The sequence below is a fragment of the Equus caballus genome, chromosome 13, assembly GCF_041296265.1.
Source record: "Equus caballus isolate H_3958 breed thoroughbred chromosome 13, TB-T2T, whole genome shotgun sequence".
Classification (NCBI taxonomy): Eukaryota; Metazoa; Chordata; class Mammalia; order Perissodactyla; family Equidae; genus Equus; species Equus caballus.
The window spans coordinates 192,056-209,161 of NC_091696.1; the positions used below are offsets into that span (position 1 = coordinate 192,056).

The following is a 17,106-nucleotide window of genomic DNA, read 5'->3' on the forward strand; positions in this document are numbered from 1 at the left end:
GTGTCCAGCTCCTGCTTGCCTCGTGTGCCACCACCCCACCACCACCCCGTCCATCCCCAGACACCCTCTTGGGGTCTCTGAGTGAACTCAGAGTCAGTCTCCTGATTCTCTCCCATCCTGTCTGAGGAGGGGTCTTGCTCAGACCCCAGGCCGGGGCCCTTAGCTGTGGCCAGGAGGGGGCCTTGGGCCGCTGCCCTTGAGGGGGACCCTAGGAAGGTCTCAGACTGGTTCCCCCAGGTGCCCCTTTGAGGGAGTCGCAGAGTTTGGAAATCCACAGACTGATTCTAACCTCGTGTTTTGTTAAAACAAACACAGATGTCCTCCGGCATAGAATGCAGAATTTCCGTGAAATCCTATTTAAAAAACAGGAATGTGGAAGGAATTTTGAACCTGGGTAGGGCTGTCTGGGGTTATGCCCCAAGATCCTGGTCAGGGGCTTGTTGCAGTGTCCTCTGGTTTTAAAGGCGTGCTCACAGAAATGTTCCGGAAAGCCGTGGTCAGCCACTAACACTGTAGTCAGAGTAAGAGTGAATTTGCCAGGAGTCTTGAGGGGCAGCGGCACCTGTGTGTGCAGGACACCAACAGCTGCAGAGTGGGGTGCAGGGCGGTCCCAGCTGTGACCCACCGGCCTCATGTGCTGGGGGAGGGCCTGCGGGTTGGGGGGCATCAGGAGGGAGATGCAGGGCAGAGCGTGGCAGCCCCACGTGAGCCATCCATGGGGTCAGCGTCCCCACTGTCTTTCCAGGAGCCGTCCCCAGGTCCCCCAGCCCTGCCCCTCGGGAGCCCCAGACCCCTCCCCTCATGGCCAGGGGTATCGCAGGATCGTTGTTAGAAGGCAGAACCGTGACTCTCATACGAACATAAAGTGTATTGATCGAAGGTTTGCTTGAACCTGTTAATCCACCAGGAAACCGGTGACACATCGGCCCCGGCTCTCGGGAGCATTCAGGACACCAGGGGTCCCTGCGGGAGGAGCCGCCCTCCAGACTGAGGATCACACTGGAGTTGAATCCTGACGACAGCTGTTTCCTGGCCGGGCGATCTTGAAGCCTGCCCTTTCTGTGCCTTGGTTTCCACATCTGCAAAATGGGGAAGGCAGGAACGCCCCACCCCCACCTCCCCACCCCCCGCTGCCGACTGGCCATGAGGACAGAGGAGGCGTTGGGGTGTCTGGTTAGCAGTGGGAACGGCAGATTCCCCGTCACACTGGGCCCTCCTCCTGTGCCCCCACCACCCCACCTGCACACCGAGTCCTGCCTCTGGGCCTCGTGCCTGGGCCCTGGCAGGAGCCCCTACTCCTGCCTGGGGAGCTGGGGACACTGCCCTACCCGGGCGTCCCTCCCTCCCGCCCTCGGGCATCTCCAGCTCTGATCTTCTTGGAAATAAAGCCCAAGCCTTCCCCCAGCAGGCAAGCAGGCCCACCTCTACTGTCGGGCACTCGGGGGTGCCCACCCAACGTCCGTCCTCCCTCCCCACTCCCAGTGCTTACAGCCCATGCACTTGGGGCCAAGCTGCTCACACGCTGTCTTCCAAGTGGGGCCACAATTCACTCCCGTCCATCGTCTTCCTCTCCCCTGGCCACGTGCACCTGTTGAAGGATGGACGTGTAACCTGAGGGGTCCATCAGGGTGATTCCCCATGTGGACTGCTGGCACAGACAGACACAGTCTCCCTCCTTCCAGGTGGGGTGGTGTTTGGACGTGAAGGCTGGAACTGGAGCAGCTATTTTGCGCCCACGAGGGAGAACTGGCTTTGGAATGAGGCCGACTATGCAGAAGGCAGAGATGGAAAGCAATTGAGGGCTTGGCCTTGACGGCATTGTTGAGCCACTGGATCAAACCAATCCTGAAACCTGCTCTGCTCAGGAACTCCCAGGACCATGAGCCAGTCAGGCCTCTCTGGGTTAAGGCAGTTTGGTCCAGCTTTTCTCTCACTGACTGATCTCCTTCCCCTTGCCTGCAGCTCCAGCTGGTTTCCGTCTCTGAACCTGTTTTCCTGGATGCTCCAGGCGTTGGGTGGCCGTCCTCCGATGTGCTCTGTGCCACCAGTCCAGCCAGCCCACTGCCCTGCCCACCAGCCGGCTGGCACTTACGGCTGAGCCCCCACAGATCCCTGGAAGTGGCCACTGCCCGCGAACGTGGCTTGCCCCTGGGCAGTTCAGAGAGAGGCCTGTGCTCACTCCCACGTGAAACTGCGGGCACACCAGTTAGTATCTGCCATTCACACACCCGGGACACGGCACTCCAGCTCAGCTGCCTGGCTGTTGTTGCTCCCGTGGAAAGGGCAGAGCAGGTGGCACGGGGGTCCTCCGGCTTTGGAGATTTTGGAGTTTTCTCTCTTTGTTTTCTCCTTCCCGAGCCTCAAGAACGCACAGGCTAAACCTCCGCCTTGTGGTGGGAGACGAGGACACCTCTGGGCTGGAGATTTATGGGGGAACAGCCGGCCCCACACGCAGGCCCCGATAGGCCCCTGATGCCACGACTTTAGTCAACAGGGGCCCCATGTTTACCTTAAGCGGCAGCTTCAGCCTGATCACCAGCCCGGGAGAGCTGGGCGTGCAGCCTGCGGCCTGCGCTTTTAAAACAGCCTGAAAAGCAATTGGTGATTCTGGAAGCTTCCGTGGGTCTGCAATTACCGTCGCCCTTATTAAAACTCCGCGCCGCCTCCCACATCAAACGAAATCAATCAGTAACAAGCTGGAATGTTCTTAGGTCATTTCCCAGCACACGGTAACTCAGGGGAAACCCTGTCTGACGGGCCGGCTCGCGAGGCCGCAGGAATCCTCAGGCCGCTGTGTGAGCCACGAGCTCTGAGAGACGTCCGTCTCGGTGGAATTCCCTGCCGGTCTCGTTTTGCTGACTGCGTCCCGGCTGGCCTGGCGGGCGTGTCCTGTCGGGCACAGCCACGCAGACCGTCGTCTTGTTCCGGCCGAGACAGTGAGGAGGTTCAGGGCTCTCGCTGGGGCTGGGCCTGACGTGGGCGTCCGCCTTCCCTGCCTCGGTAGCGGGTCGGCTCCTGGAAACCCCACGTTCTTTCCGGCCAGGCTCCTACTTCCTTCTCTTCCCACCACCTGACACGCGCTCCCTCCGGCTGCACATGGCCGCCTTCCCCTCCTCCTCCGCGGCTCAGAGAGGACCCCAGACCCGGGTCTCTGGGGAAATACCCACCCCTCGCCTCCTGCTGCCCCCCCGCCCCGGCACCCTGTTCGCGTCCCTCCATGGTGGCATCATTGTAATTACACTTCGGTGTTGATTTTCTTGGGCACCGTCTGCTCCCAGCAAGACCGCGGGCTGCATGCGCCTGCCTGGCTCACCCGGGGCACAAGCTCAGGGACCAGGGGCTGCCTGCCGGATGGGTGCACGGGCAGGGGTGGGCGTTTTCTCTGCCTGCACTCACGACAGACGGGCAGCGGTCCAGCAGGGGGTGGACGTGGGGACGGGGGGACCTCGAGGAGCGATGGGCTACAGGGTTCCTAGGGGCTCAGCCGAATGGAGGGGCGTCTGCTCCAAGGGCCAAAGAAAGAGGATTCTGTCCACACCTGGATGCCCAGGAGCTGAAAAGGGGGGGCGCAGCCCGGCCACAAAGGACTCCCACCAGGCGACGACCAGCTGAGCCAGGCGCTGTCCCAAGCAGGTGACACAAACTGGTCGGTCCAACCTCAGGCGGCTCTGAGGTGGATGCCGGGATGAGCCCTTTGGAGATGGAGCACAGAGAGGGTGGTTGGGCGGTTGGAGGCCACACAGCCACGGAGGGTCAGAGCCGGGGTGGAATCCGGACAATGTGGCCGGGCCCACCTCAAGGATGCTCTTCCGTCCTGAGTAGAGAAACATATTTTTAAAAGCAAGATGCTTTCGGTTGAAGGCGACAGGAGCTCCATCTGAAACCGGTCTCGATGGGGCCTCCCAACCGGACAGTCAGGGTCGGGCAGGACTCCAGGGGGGGGACCCGACAGCTCAACAGGACCCTCTAGAATCCCAGCTCACTCCGTCTCCCCACTGCGCCCTGAGGTGGCAACCCCGTGTTTACAAGGCCCCACCTGCTGCCGGGAGGGGCCTGGCGGAGCGAGAGGCCTGACTGGCAGCTGAGGTCCCAGGCCCACCGCCCCCAGTGCCGGCAGCCAGGAGCGTGGCCCAGGCTGGGGTCCTGCCAGGGGTGGGGACAGAGTCCCTGCTTTATGGCCACACGGTCCTTGAAGCACTGGAGAGGACAGCATTTTCGTGTTCATCTTGTTTGGACGTTGACTGTTGGCGTCGGGCGCCCAGGTTCCCGATGGGCAGCCTCCCCTCCCGGCCGGTCAGCTGCTCGCCCAGGTGGTCCGGCCTCAGGTGCGGAGGACAAAGCAGCTTTTTCCCGAGACACACGTGGTCCTTCCCGTCCTGGCTCACCCGCCTGTCAGAGTCTGATGAGCGTCTCTGTGGCCCGTCTCTGTATCAGCAGACTCTGAACAACGTAGCAGAAGCACAGAATCTCCTATCCCAGCGACCCCTCCACCCCCAGCGGGGCCTCCTCCCTCAGGAAACGTCTAGAATTCTGAGTCGCTGCCCAGTACACACCCATCATTCGCCCCGTTGGTTGGGTGACTCTATTTAGAATCACCGAGGGTCCTGGCCTCAGTGACCAGACAGAGCAATTCAACAACATATTTCAGCAGCAGCAAAAACTGAAGGATATCTCGGAATTAGCATAATGGGAAAGGCACAGGAGAAAGGTGAAGGAACGTTGAGATGCCACAGGCAGAGTTAAAAGATAGGCGCCTGGGAAAAGAGATTAATAATTATACACAGAGCAACGAGCTGATTCCCCACATATGTAAAGAGCTCCTACAAAACAACAAGATGGAGGCCAGCATCCTAACAGAGATAGGAGAAAATGCAAGTAGGGGCTTTTTCACATACAGAGAGATGCTTGCTCACTCTCATAACAAGAGAAAGGCAAATTAAAACTAAATGGAGACCCCAGCTGGCCGCCAGTCACACCAGCAAAGAGCAGAATGTTGGACAACGTCCTGTGACGTCAAACTTGTGGAAAAATGGGAGCAGGAGTGAGGGCAGGCTCCACGCCCTCGATGAGCATCATGGACGCCTGCCCCGTGGTCCAGTGGCTCTGCCCGCCCTGGACGCACGGCTGCATGCAGGTGGGGTGGTCTCGGCACAAGCCGCTCCCCAAGTCGCTGTTCATGACGCCCCAACAGCCCAACGATAGGAAATTGTTAAATGATCATAACAGGCCCATAAAATGAAATGCAGTTTTTAAAAAGGACAAAGAGTCTGGCTTGAGTTTTGATTGACAGGTCATGTCAAACTTCTGCCTGAACAGACGCATCAGAGAGCTGGGATCCCACTGGATCCCGCGGAGGAGCAGACGCAGACGCAGCCTCGTGACTGGTGAACAGAGACGCCAAGAAGCCAGCCGACTGGGAGTGGCTCAGCGCAGCCTCCACACCCTCGTGGGGGCAGGAGGACGACATCGGGGTGGGGTCTCCACGCACAGCCAGGCACTCGGGGCGAGACCCCAGAGAGGAGAAGTGCTCAGAGTGGAACCGGTGGGGCCTGTGGTGCCAGAGCCGCAAAGACGGGAGCCGGGGGTCCTGGTGCATGGCTGCGGCCCCCACATGGCCCCGAAGGACGGCCTCTCCTCGACTCGAGATTCACACGCCCCAGAGCCCGACGGCGTTTCCAGACCAGCCTGGAATTCTGAACCATGTGACTCTGTGACCTGTGAATTGAATTGTCTAATTTCCCTCTGAGGTGTGTCCCAATCCCTCCCCCCGTGGGTCCCCGCCTGGGACGCCTCACACAGAAAGTGCATTGCCGGGCGTGCTCCCGGGATGGTCGGAGCCCCAGCCTCCACCGGCCTGGCCTCAATCTCCAGCAGACGGGGCGGGAGCAGGTTCAAGGCAGGAGCTGCGAGAAACAGCGGGGCGGGTTTTCCAGGCTGCCTAGGAGCTCGTTATCTGGCGGATGACTCAGGATGTTTGCCTCCTGACCTCTGGGGACGATGCGGCTGCAGCCTGTCTGGGGAAACACCACCTGAAGTGTGCGGTCACCCTGGGGCTGGGCGGGGAGGGGCCCAGGCTCACCTGGAAGGATCCTTTCCCGGGGAAAGTGCTGCCCCAGGGGCAGGGCTGACGCAGCCCACATTCTGCAGGAGGACGGACAACTCCTCTCCCACACGCCCCCTGGGGCCTTGACCGCCGTGGATGAAAGGGCAGGTGGTGGGCTCCAACAAGAGCCCCCAGCTGTGGGGCACGGGGAGAGGGCTGGGGCGCCGGGCCCGTTCTGTTCCTGCTCACCCGGCCCTGCCCCAAGGGGGCTGCACCTTGACTTCTGCCTCGGTCCCGTCTGCGAGCAGGACGCCTTCCTCAGCCCCCTGAGAGAGGCCACAGCCCCTCGCAGCCCGTCCCTGCTTCCAGCCCCCTTGGCAGCAGGGGTCCCCCACGGTGGGCAGCGGCACCAACTCGGTGGGAGGAGTTCCCCCCAGAAACCCCCAAAGCAACAGCCGTGGGTCCAGATTTGTCCCGGATGCCCCGCCCGTCCCAGCCTCAGGGGCAGCTCTCCAACCCCTGCACATCCCTGCCCGTCTAGCAGGTGGAGCTCAGCGAGGGCGAGGACCCCCAGGGAGGCACGATGGGTCCACGAGGCCTCTCCAGTCCTGGCCCACACCCCCCAGGTGCGGCCACGTGGGCCGGGCCGGGCGCAGCGTTGTCCTGCGGCCGACACCACAGCCTCGGGCCCAGGCTGCCCCGCTGCCCTCCGTGCGGCTGAAAGGCCTTTTCATCCCGTGTGGACAACACCACTGGCCGCATCAAAGGACTTCTGTGGGAAGTCGTATTTTTCCCCAAACCAGAAAAGTTCAGGCTCGGAGCACAAACATTCGGCTCATTATTTGGGAATAACAAGTCCTCTGGGTCCTGGTATCAGATCAAAGCTCCGAAATTAAATTCTCCCGAAGAGGAGGCGGCCTGGGATCAGCAGATCCCCGTTTGCTTGTTTTTTTTCCACTCGGAGGCTAAAAAAAGGGAGTTGAAATCTGCCTGGCGGTTGTGAGTCTGGCTGGCTTTGCGAGCCGGGAGGAGACGGCGTGCTCGGGGCTCCTGGGCGTGGGGGCCGCAAATATTTGGTTGACATGACAATGGAGGCGGCTTGGCAGCCTGTCAAGTGCGGATCTCCAGGAAAATGCACTTCCCCCACCCGGTCCACACACGTGTGCAGACGCGCACACACATGTGTGCATGCGTACAGGTGTCCACACACACACAGACACACATGTACACGTATACAGGTGTCCACGCGCACATAGACACACATGTACGTGCATACAGGTGTCCATGTGCACGCAGACACACACGAGTGTGTGCATACAGGTGCCCACGCTCATGCAGACACACATGTGAGTGTGTACAGGTGTCCACACACGTGGATACACACCTCCACGCATGTATGCATGTATACACAAGTCCACACACGCATGCAGACACTTGCACACACACACACACAGCCAGGAGCTCATGCCCACAAGCTCCCAGGAATGGTATCCACGCATGTGTGCAAACTGGGACCCTTGACCAGAGGCACATATGTGTGCATGCACACATGCATGCATGTACACACACATGCACACACGCACACAGGCTCAGAGCAACAACAGGAAGAGGGATAGGGAGGCGCTGTCACCTGCACTGTCACCAGGGGAACCAGCACTGGGGGACCTGAAATTCATCCCACAACAGGGGACCAGAGAGGGGGTGGCCCTGGGGACAGCGGAGCTGCACCCACCCATCCTGACTGGAGGCGCCCACCTCGGAGCCGGAGCCCCTTGTTCCCACCCTGGCTCCTGAGGCCCCAGAGGCCCCGTGTGGCTGCAGCCCTGGACACGGCTGCAGGGGGAAGGTGCTGCCAGGCGCTGGGCAGAGTAATGGCATCACCAAGCTGCCACCCTCGCTGTGACCCTGTGCCACCTGTCTGCATATCTCAGGGACTCTCCAGTGTGGACCCTGTGGCTGTGGTTGGCGGGTCTTCACCACGTTCCTCTCTGCTGACCCTTCAGGGCCCGCCGATAACCCGGGGCGACCCCCTCAGCTCCATCCCTTCACACACCGGCAAAGCCCCTTCTGTCACCTGAGGTGACAACCCTGGGTTCCAAGGTGAAGACGTGGACGTCTCTTTTGGGGGGTGCCTTCCAGCCTACCGCCAGCACGTGTGAGCCTAACGTGTGTGTGTGTGCACACGTGATCACACATGTAAATGGACATGCTCCCTTAGTCTGGCTTCCCCAAAAGCAGAGCCTGAGGCAAGGGTTTGGGTGCAAGTGGTTTATTTGGAGGAGCCTTAGGGGGCAGGAGAGAAGGGGAGGCTTGTGGGGAGCATTGACGAGCCAACACCCCACTGCCTGGGGACCCGCTCACGCCAGGAACACGCTGAGGGCCCAGGAGCTGGAGTGTTGATCACATTTACGGCCTAAGTGGCTAAGGGTCCTCCTGACGCATTGAGGCCCCACCCTCTGGGGTCCCCGCCTCGACGTCTGGTGGTCCCCACTGACAGCTTGATGCAGCTACACGGATGCGGGGGCCTCTGGGGCCAGACATGCCCATGACACACGTGTGGACGCATGTGTGCTGCTGGGTGCACACGGGAGCCCCTCGACGGCTGTGTCGGGAGCCTGTCCCAGGGCAGGAAGGGGTGCAGGACAGCAGGGGGCGCGGACGGTTCCCCACCCCAACGGCTTGTCACAAGGGCACAACATCCAGCCTGATGTGGGCAGCTGGCAGGGGGGGGACCCCGGTAACATGGACTCTCACAGCCACCCTTCTCCGCGAGGGCGGCCAGCCCCTGTCACAGACGAGGAGGCGGCCGATCGGGGCTGGGGAGACTGGTCTGTGCCGCTCGCCTGCTCACCTCCCGGGTCTTGGGGGGCACAGCCCTCGTCAGGGGCGTGGGGACCGCAAGCAGTGTCTGGAGCGCGTACTGGCTGAGGACGGGGGGCAGGCTGCTTCCCCGGGAGTCCCCTTGGGCTCTCCTGGCTGTGGTCCCCGTCACCCAGGGCAAGTCCTCTCCCAGCCTCAGTTTCCCTCTCTGCAAGAGAGGGCCGTGGGTGGTGGGAGGGTTTGGAGTGAGATGCCTCCTGCCTCTCAGCTCTCAGTGGGTCCCTGTTCTCGAGGACATTCCTAGGTGGAGCCCTTTGCGCCCTCGCGGAAACTCCCAGCACAGCCGGAGCAAACAGTAGCCACTCGGGTGACCAAGGACGCTCCCCCGCCCGGCTCCACGTGTGGCCCCTCGACCCAGCTGCTCCAGCCACATGGGAGGGAGCCCACGTCTGTCTGTCCCTCGTCAGCTCTGGGAAATGTCCAGAGTCTGCCGCCACGTGGGCCACCGTCCGCCCGGGGGAGCCCACATGCAGCCCTGAGACCTCGTCTGGCCCCACGTCAGGGTCCTGGGGGATGGTCCCACATCAGAGCCACGACGAGGTCTCTGGTCAGACATGGGGGCAGGAGCATGGGATGAGGGTGTCATCTGATAACCCCCTGACACGCAGCTCCAGGTGGATGACCCCGAGGGACCGTCCCCCGAGGGATGACAGTGGAGACGCTCACGCTGGGTGTCCGTCTGTCCGTCTGTGGCCCTGGAGGGTGCTCTGTGGGGCGGGGCCGCATCCCTGGTCCCAGAGCCCGAGCACTGCAGGCGACCTCGGAGGCAGGCGAGGGGCCGTGGGGGGACGCCAGCTGTGCCCCCTAAACGAACACATCCTGCTGGTGAGAAATGGGCCGTCCGCCCTGCTCCCCATCCCAGATTGTAGGGGGGGAGCCGGGCATTGGGCCAAACGAGAGGATGACAGCGACGTCCGCGAAGTTGTCTGAGGACCCGGAGCCCCGGATGGGCTCCAGAGACGGGGTCTGAGGGATTCCGGGTGCTGGGGTCCCCGGAGTCTACAGGAATGCGTTCTCGCGGTTCTGAAGGCCAAAGTCCGCGATCGGGGTCGCAGGTGGGCTCCTCCTGAGCCTCAAGGCAGCCTTGCCCCCCACCCTTGGGCCCCCGCTTCTGACGAGGATTGCCGTCCTGTGACTCAGGGCCAACTCCATCTGGGTGGTTCCTCCTCCTTGGTTCACAACGAGTTACATGCACAGAGACCCCCGTTTCTGAATAAGGTCACAGGTACACATGTGTCCCCCCAAATTCACACACGCAATCCTGACCCCACGCGGTGGTATTGGGCAGTGTTTGGGGAGGGGATCAGGGCGTGCGGGTGGGGACCCCTGAGTGGGGTTAGTGCCCTTGTAAGAAGAGGCCCCACGCAAGGATGCAGCACAGACGCGCCGTCCACAAACCCGGGAGGGGCCGCACCAGACGCGGGATCTTCCGGCCTTGATCCCGGACGTCCAGCCTCCAGACTGAGAAACGAGTATCTGTGGTTTATAAGCCGCTCGTCTGACTCTGCTGTCACAGCGGCTGAGGGGACGGAGGCCGTCACGTCCCGAGGTGCCAGCCGCACCAGCACCAGGAGCCTGGGGGACGCAGGACCCCGGCCCCCGGCATCCCAAGTCAGACGCTGTGTTTGCAAAGGCCCCGGGCACCAGTGTGAGAAGCCCCAGCCCACCTGGCCGGGTAAGTGGACAATAGTCCTCAGCCACTGTCCTTGGGGCCAGAGCCGCCCGGGGAGACGGCACAGGACCCAGAAGCGGGGACAACGTCCACTCCACCTGCGGGTCCACCCCAGATGTGTTCCCACGGCACATGTCCTCTGCCGCCCCCAGAACTCCAGACATGTGGGGTCCCCGTGCTCTCACTTACTCTAAGGACCCCCTGACTTCTTTGACCCTCAAACTTATTTTCTAGAAACCTTATTTGCTGCGGGCAGAACGGCGTCCTCTGGGGGGGCCGTGGCCAACCCACTGGTTCCTCCTCTCGGTGGCACCTGCTCCCAGCAGCACCCCCAGCACCCAGGGCCCTGGCCCCGCCTCCCCCTCCTGGACCAGCGGGGACATGGGCCGGTCCCTGGCCCCGGCTGTGGAGCAGCTGAGCTCACTGGAGGCCGGGCCGTGGGCTGAAAGCCGCTCTTGTCTCGCGCCCTGTCAACAAGCCCCACAGCCGCCTGGCGTCCTATTGACTCAAGATAAGTTCTGGGGGCCGGGCAGCTGTTTGGTCCTGCGCCTGCCGGCCAGCTCGGACTGGGCCAACCGGGCTTGGTGAGTCCCACAGGCCGGGACCCTGCTCGGCACACGCCCACCAGGCCGCACACTCTGTCCCGACCCCGGGCCCCGTGTGGTTGCTCCTATCGGCCTCGCTTGGCGGTGCCAGGGCACGGGGACCGTCACGTGCTGCCCAGCTCTGTCCAGAAACAGGTGCTGGAGGAGACGTCATATCTCACACCCATGGCTTAAGGCTTCCGACTTCAATCAATATTTGCGTTTCCAGCCCTGGAGAATCTAATCGGACTTCCGATGGCACCTGGTGGTTTGGGAGTCCACCCTTCCCGGGGCCTGGTCTGGGGGCCCAGCACAGGGACAAGCGGGCAGCGACGTGGGCTCCCTCAGGTCGGGACCCGGGTGCAGAGAGTGGACGTGTCCCCTCGGTCTGCGTCCTAGGACTTCAGCCGCCCTTCCCAAACGCCAAACCTCATCGCTCGCACCCTGATGAGCAGGCCCCAAGCTCAGAGGCTCAGCCAAGAAAGACGGGGGTGGGGAAGCTCTTTCCAGAAAGTTCTTTTTGGGAATAAAGCAACCCCCAGGAGTGAGAATAATCTGAATCAGACCCACAGGCCCAGCTCCGCTGGAGAGGGAGCCCCGGCCACCAGCGCCCAGGCTGCACTGTGAGGACGCAATGGGGCCTCCATTCGGCCAGCCCGCCCGGCTGCGTCTGAAACGGCGTGGATGGAGCCTTACCTGCCTGTTTCAGGCGCCACACCCAAAACGAAGCCCCAGAACCAAGCAGGGCGGCCCCGGCCGACCCTCGGACCCTCTGGAGCTCTGGTTCCAGGCAGAGAGGACCCCTTGGTCCCGTGACCCCTCGCCCGCCCCAGGGGGCCCAGGGCCCCAGAGGGACTCCCCACGGCGTCTGGGTTTTGTTGACACGCCGAGAGCAGGAGATAAACCCCGGCTAATGTCAGAACAAACACAGGCTGAAACCGGAGAGGCCGGGAGATGAGACAGGCGTCCCCGGCTGGGGGACGCTGGACACCCCACCCAGGGCCAGCAGGGCCCAGAGGCGCCCAAGTTAATCATTCCAGGGGCCCCAGCGTGGCCAGCCCCACCCCAGACTGGCCTGGCTGGGGACCAGTGGTGACCTGGACGACCCTGTCCCTGCCCTCCGGGCTGGACACTCCGTTCGAGTGGGAGGCACGGTGACTCAGATGGCCACACACGTGGTGACAGAGGGCGGTGGCCAGCTGGGCAGAGCTCTGGCCTCCCTCAGGCGAGGGGGACGCGGCTCAGCCTCGCGGGTAAGTCGGGAGAGCCCCACCCCCGCCCCTCTGAGCATCACGATGACAGAGCTGGGCCAGGATTCCCAGAGATCAGTGCCCGGAGGGACCCCAGGCCGCCCTAGCCCCTGGCAGAGAGCTCAGCCTGCGCCCCGGGCCACACAGCTAGTAGAAGGTGAGGCTGGGGGGAGCCCAGCGGTCCTGTCCCGGAGAGGCCGAAGAGGCCGGGCCACGGTCACTCGCAAGGCGGGGAGAGGCCCCCATGGAGGGAAGGGGAGGGGAGCCTAGTCCTGCCCCCTAGGTGGGCTCTGCGGGAACTTCCCGGAAACCTCGAGGGCAGCCGACCTCCTGGAACAGGCTGGAAGTCAGTCAGCAACCCAGAGGCCCTGAGAGGAAGGGCTGAGCCACCGGGAGCAGCCGACAGGGGCCTGGGCAGACTCTCCCCGGGGGACCAGGCCCTTGGACACGGCACTGGCAGGGGCCCTGGGCAGGTGCAGGTGCCCGCCAGGTACCCTTTTATACTTTATGCCAATCGAGTTACATTATTGTGATACAATATAAAATAATATAATAATAATAATTAATAATAATAATGTGATTATAGTTTACACCCATGAAACGGTAATTTGAGACGAAATGGATAAATTCTTAGGAAAGAAACAGCTTGCGGGTTCGCACAGAGGAAATCAGGGGACATGACAAGGACTCGAGACCCCCCATGCAGACCAGGTCCCTCTGACCCCAGACGCCTGGCTCTTTCCCCAAAGGAGACACGTTCCAGTTAGAGAACGAGAGCTTAGCCGGCCCCGGACAGGGCGTGTGAGCAGAGTGTGTGCGTGTGCACAGTGAGGGCACACGTGTGTGCAGACAGTGCAGACGTGCAGAAAGTGTTTTCTGGAGCAAACTCCATTAATTCAGTATAATGAATCCTGGGTCTCTCGTCTAACCTTGAAATCACACAGTTTCCAATTAGTTTTCTTTCATTTCAGCGAAATTATATCCACAGGAATCATTTCTCTTCGTTCCAATTTACAGCAAAATTGTGATTTACGCTCTGCGGTTTGTACGAGTCTTTACGATCAGAGCCTCTCGTATGGGGGTCCCGGGGGTGGGGAGACAGACACCGGGGGGTCAATCACTCGCCCACGGTGTCGGAAGCGCAGGGCGTGGAGGCTGTCGGCCCTGAGGACGCTGCCCCCGCTGTGCCCTCCGAGGCTCGCATGGCACCTGCAAACTCACCAGGGAACTGAACGGCCTGGAAAGGGTCCTCAGTGACGTCTCTGTAAAGACGCCCGTCCAGGCGGCCCTGTGCCAAGCCAGGAAGGTCCTCGTGCATCTCATGCCCCTGCCCTGCCCTGGTCAGAGGTGGGGGGTCCTGATTCCTTCTGGACCCTCGGCTCCTCGAGGTGACCAGGGGAACAGCAGTCATCACCCCCGGGGCCGACCCCGTGTCCACCGCCTCCTAGGATGTCGGCCAGGGTCCGCGTGAGCCCCAAGAAGGAGGGGTGGGTGTGGAGGCCCATGGGGCTGTGGCCCCTGAGCGTCTGGGCGGGTCAGCAAGGGGGGCACCTCGTCCACGGCTCTCTCGTGGGACTTGAGAGAAGCAATTTCCGGTCCCCACAGTTGCATCGGCAGGAGCTCGGTGCTCCTGTTTCGACTGAACCCAAATCAAGCACGAGAGCAACGGCTGGTGGCCTCCGTGGGTCTCCCTGCCCCTCGTATGCTAGCACGCGGCTGGCAGCCTGTGTCGGGTTGGGGACCACGGACGGAGGCCGAGCTGGCGTGGAGCTGAGAGAGGCTCCCGGTGCCCCCATCCTGGAGGGCGGGCTTCTCGTTGTTTGTCCCCACTGCTCCAGCCTCAGGGGTCTTTGCCAAGGGTAGCGACTCAGATTCTGAGTCAATCAGCCAAGGATCTAAGAATGGGGGCCCCAGCACCCCTCGCCTGCCCCTCCTGCGAGGCTGGGCCCCCAGCTGGAAGGGTGGGGGAGCGCCATCTAGCCCCCGGGGCCCGTGGACTCGGTCTTGAGGGGGCCTGGCCGGACCTCTGCAAGCCTGGGTTTGGTGACGGGCTCTGAGATGAAGTGGGAGCCAGAGGCAGCAGCTCGGAGAGAGGCTCCCAGGTAGAAGGGCCCCAGGTCGGGGAGCGTTTCCATTCAAGGCCACAAAGAACTTGCAAGGTGGACAGAGGAAGGTGGAGCCGCTGGGGGTCCCCACGGCTGGAGGAGCAACATAGCCAGGATGTCCGTGATCCCACCTAAGAGGCTCTCAGCTCCCAGCCTGGCAAAGGAAGTGGCTCAGGTAAGGCCGTTCCTCTGCCCCCTGCCCTCTGCCCTCTGCCCTCTGTCCCCTGCCATCTGCTCTCTGTGCTGCCGCTGGTCACGGGTCCGTTTCTGAGGAATCTGGGAGATTCTGAATCGCACAGGGGCAAACGGGAGCCAGTAGGGAGCCGGGGGCATCTGGCTGCCGGTCCGGCGGCTCACGATCCCAGGGTGTGGGCACAGCGCTCGTGGGAAAGCCCGAAGGACCAACTCCAGAGCCGGCAAGCTCCCCGGCATCCCTTCCAGGCTGATGCGAATTGTGGGGAGTGGATGCCAGGAGGGAGCGTGTGGCACATTCGGTCACCACAGGACGAGATGTCTGCTGTGCCCGGGCCCGGCACCCTCCCAGGCTCACCAGGGCCCACGTCGCCTCCTCTGGACCAAGGAGGCCCCATGACGCCAGCCTCAATGACTCACAGGAGGGTCCAGGGAGATGCCCAGGGAAGACCCTTAGTGCCAAGGCCTGCACACAGTAGGGCTTGACAAGTGGGGCCTTGGTGAGGGCTTCCGTCCTTAAGAAGCACGGCCCCGAATTCCTCTGGGTGTGCACTTAAGTCCTGGCCAGGAAAGTTTTGCGCCCCTGTTGTCTCCAGAGAAGAGCAAATTCTGAGGTCAATAAGGTGCTCCAGAAAGGGGGACCTGCCCCACATGCACGGCCACCGTCCGTCCCCACCCTGGGGCTGCCCCAACCCTTGGGGGCCTGTTGCTCTGAGCCCCTCTTTGCAGCTCCATTCTGCCCTCTGTCCCAGAGCCCGAGCAAAGTTGCAAGGGTCTCCGAGCTCTCATGGTTCCGGCAGCTTCTTCTGCAGCTCTCCCTGTGTCCCTCAGGGCTGGGCTGAGGGGGTGCATCCTGGCCTCTGTTTCACACGGCAGCAGAGAGGTCAAGAGCAGAGGAGAGGTCAAGAACAGGCTAGAGGTCAAGAGTGCCAGCCCAGGAATCTGGTGCACTGGTTGCAATTCCAGCCCCCTCTTGCTAGCCCCTCCTGGTCAGCACAAGGAGCACCACCCCGGGAGTCTGCGTCTTCGCTGCTCCCTGGAGTCGCCCGGATCTTTAGCGAGGCTCTGCCAGGCTCCCACCCCCAGACGTGCTGACTTAGCCGGGACGGGGCTGTGACCTGGGCTCCGGAATTGTCAGAACTCCCCGAGTCAGTTCCGGGCCCTCTCCGACCCCTGACCCTCCTGCCTGGGCTGTGAGTCCCATCAGATGCTCGCTCAGGCCCCTCCGGGTCCCCTCTCTGAGCCGCCTCCCCGAGACCCCGGCAGCCCCGGGCAGTGGACGGCTCCTCGCCGGCTGTGCTCACAGCCCGGGGCCAGGTGCCCACGCCATCTCCAGCCCCCACTCGGCCGTGCCCCGGACATGCTGCTGGCTTGCAGACGGGCGGCAGAGTCACCGCCCTCGTCGGAGAGCGCCGACCGCCACTCGCGACCGGGAAAGCCCTTCTGGAGACACGACCTCCAGCCCCGTCCTCTTGGAGGGAACAATGCTTGACCGGGCTCCTGGTGCCTCCGTCCTCCACTGGAAGGAGGAACGTCTTAGCAACAAAGACCTTCCTGTCTGGACCTGGAGAAGCGAATGAAACAGAACTTCACTGAGAAGGTCTTGGTGGAGGCGCCGTGACTCCCTCCCTCGCTCCCCGGGAGGACCTTCCGCAAAAATCTTGGTGCATTTTCGTGATGGCCAGACCCCGGGCGGCCCTCAGTGGTCTGGCCTCACCGCTCAGTGTGGCGCCATGTGTCTGGAGCTTGCATTTGGGGCTTTCTCGGGGGTCACGTGGCCTCTCTGCCTGTGCCCGTGGAGAGAGCGGCCTCTCTTCCTCTTCCTAGGGGATCAGGGTCCCGCCCTGACCCCGTTTAAGCTTAGTTGCCTCCTAAAAGCCCCATCTCCAAATACAGTCACGGGGGAAGGACTTTAACCTACGAACTGGGGGCCCTGATTCAGTCCACAGCACGACCCAGGGAAGACGGGGCCCTCCCTCGGTCCACCGCCATTTGGGGGCCCCACCCACCATGCGTGGGGAGCAGGTCAGGTCGGACCGGACGCCGGGCCCCATGTCCTCCGAAGGGCTTCCTGGGAACCCCTCAGGGCAACCTAGTGTGTCTGGAAAAAGCTTCTTAAGGGAAAAATCCCAAGGAGCCTCCAGGGCCCAAGGATCCCCCCCATCTGGCCCCCGCCCTGGGCAGAGAGGCGAGGACAGCCCCGTCTCCGGCCAGGAGCAAACACTCAGGTCAGAGGTGTCAGCCTTGCAAAGGCTCAGGGATGGAGCTGACCCCTTCCTTGTACAGACGGGAAAACCGAGGCCCAGAGAGGCTGCCATGTCTGCCCGAGGTCACCCAGCAGGCAGGCAGTGGCGCTGCCCCCTGCCAGCCTACCTCCCAA

The 17,106-nt window shown here is 62.4% G+C and overlaps 1 long non-coding RNA gene across 1 annotated transcript; it reads right to left on the bottom strand.

Annotated features, from left to right (window-relative positions):
* Positions 1-282: 282 nt before the first annotated feature.
* On the bottom strand, positions 283-2,998 carry LOC138917197 (uncharacterized). The gene is made up of 3 exons (XR_011424899.1): positions 2,510-2,998; positions 893-1,588; positions 283-562 (listed from the first exon to the last, which is right to left on the bottom strand). It is a non-coding gene; the product is annotated as an uncharacterized lncRNA (long non-coding RNA).
* Positions 2,999-17,106: the final 14,108 nt, after the last annotated feature.